The sequence below is a fragment of the Myotis davidii genome, unplaced genomic scaffold (assembly GCF_000327345.1).
Source record: "Myotis davidii unplaced genomic scaffold, ASM32734v1 scaffold135, whole genome shotgun sequence".
Lineage (NCBI taxonomy): Eukaryota > Metazoa > Chordata > Mammalia > Chiroptera > Vespertilionidae > Myotis > Myotis davidii.
In genome coordinates this window covers 14,319,199-14,322,066 of record NW_006289813.1, presented here as the reverse complement: position 1 = coordinate 14,322,066, position 2,868 = coordinate 14,319,199, and positions in this window count along the sequence as shown.

Here is a 2,868-nt window from a genome sequence, read left to right as displayed (position 1 = left end):
AACGTAAAATATATGAGTTGCTGATTTGATTACTCATATTTCACTGGGAATAACAATTATCTGTTGCATAAAATGGGTCATATTTGTTGGCTCATAAAGCCAGTGAGACTGCTTTTAAATTTTATAATTTTGGCTCACTTAGAATCATCTAAACTTCACTGGTGCATCTGTTGCTTCCAGCAGATCTAATAGGTGAGGTTCAACACATTCCGGGTTTCTAAGCTTATAAAATTTGATTAGTTGGCTTCCCGCTCAGTTGTAAAGCTTTGAGTAAATGCCCTTTTGAGCTAAATTATTAAAGTAGAAACATTAAATTACACATGGTCACTTGCTAATCACAGATAAAATGAGTTTTGGCAGAGATTAGAAACGTAAAAATGAAATACAAGAATTTTACTCCTTAGAGAAACAATTGCCCATCTTTTACCTAAACAAACATATTAACTCCACTTATTTAAAGATGTAATAACAACAGAATATTAACTACACATAAAATGTAAGTAGTATGTCTTTTTTTAAAAATTAGGTCTGGTTCTCCAATAGTATTCTAAATAAAAACAAATAAAAAAAGATTAGTCATTAATTTTAAAATAATATTTTTGGATTTTCTTGTATTTTTATGTTTGCTGTGCTCTCATGGGAGAGATTGGAAAAACACAGTTTGTCATCATATTTATACGAAAATATCACATACCAATTACTTCATCTGTAAAAAGGGTATTATACGCCTGTTCAGGTTCTGTCACAGTTTCACTGTGATAACACTCGTGAGAACAGTATAAATCTCTGTTTGGGCAAAAGCTCATGACCACAGAGGCTGACCTTTCTGCTGTGCCCAGCAACAGAAAGAGCCGCCCGTGTCTCCCAGCACAAGGGTGTAGAGTTGTTCCTCAGAGAAGTCTCAGCTTTCCAAATGCTGTCAGGGTGGTTTTGCCACTGGAATGACCTCCCTCTGAGGGACTGTGTTTGTCCAGTGGTTCTCAACCTTCCTAATGCCACGACCCTTTAATACAGTTCCTCATGTTGTGGTGACCCCCAAATTCATTGTTACAAATTGAACATAATTAAAGCATAGTGATTAATCACACACAAAAAAATGTAATTATATATGTATTTTCCGATGGCCTCAGGCAACCCCTGTGAAAGTGTCATTCGACCCCCAAAGGGTTGAGACCCACTGCTTTTGTCTGTCTTGTTTTCTACTATATTCCAGTGCCTAAGATAGAACAAGTGAAACAAAATGTAAGAAGTTAGCCAAGAATAAACTATAATACAATGAAAAGCGGGACATACAAGAGCAAGAAAATAATCATAATAGATTTCTACAAATCTAGACTATTTTGGAAAATAAATATATAATATATGATATTTATTATTAAAGGTTGGCAGCCTATTATCTAGCCAAGTGTGAAAACAAATTTAAAAATATTTGGAGCTTCAGATTTCATGTTGATCCTGATTGTTCCAATTATTTGAATAAATTCAAAAAAATTATATTGACAAAATAAAACAAATGCATTTACATTTATAATATACAAAAAATTCAAGTAGCCAGTCCCTTATAAACCCATTCACTAAAAAAGATTAGTCATTAATTTTAAAATAATATTTTTGGATTTTCTTGTATTTTTATGTTTGCTGTGCTCTCATGGGAGAGATTGGAAAAACACAGTTTGTCATCATATTTATACGAAAATATCACATACCAATTACTTCAATTAAAAAAAAACTGAACTTTTGAGATAAATATCTACTAACAGACTTTGAAAGAAAACCAAACAATTAAATTTCCTTTTTAAAACTTTCCAGTTGTGTTACATTGATTGGTTAAATTACCTAATTTTTCTAGTCCACATTATTAGGGAAAAATACCTAAGAATAAAAACAGTATCTGGTTTAGAATAAATATTCTATAAATGGTTGTTTACTATCAAAAGCATTAAAATAATGCATTTCAAGATGTCTAGCAACCAAAGGGAAACTGTATTTCAATATCTTCAACAGCTCCAGTTCAATTGGAATTGTGTTAAGGAGCATGTAGGAAATATCTGAGAACAGTGGTATAACCTATTAGGAGCTAATTTTACCCATGTAATTAGAAATTGGGAGCTAGGCTTCCCACAATTGGGATGGCTAGTGAAAGAACTCTTCTAGGAATACAGTTCATTCAACATTTCTTCTCCAATAATCTAATTAAGGCAGCTTTTTTTAAATTTTCCTTTTTTTTTTTTTAAATAGTAACTTACTAGTTTACTCTCTGACATTGGTTCATGGTCCAGAATGATGGGTAGGAAGCTTTTAACATTTTTGTCAGTAGGCCTACTAAGTGTCATCTAATTTGTCAAGTTGTAATCACAGACTTCCAATTTAAAAATATATGGGAGTCTACAAGGATGAATATTTTATCTGGACTTACTGAACAAATTTGATGTCCCATCACTGAACAAGAAGAGAGAGTGAATGTTGACAATTTACCTACGAATTTCAGCAACAACTGGAGATGGTGGACAATGTTTTTTTGTTTGTTTGTTTGTTTGTTTGTTTTGTGTGTGTGTGTGTGTGTGTGTGTTTGCTAGATTGATAAATGTGGAGTGAACATGGTCTCCCATTCTCCCAAATCAATAAAACTAGAACTCAAATAAGAAGCAGAACATTGTCACTTCCCGAAAGTCCCTTTTATGTCACAGTCTAGTTATTGCCTAGGATATTCACTATTCTGACTTTTAATTGCATAGATTACTTTTGACTGTTTTTATCTCTTATACAAATTATTCACTATTTAGTTTTTGGAGTCTGATTTTCATGTGATAGTGTATTTATTTGATTCATATTTTTGCACATAGATAAAGATCATTTATTTTAATCTAA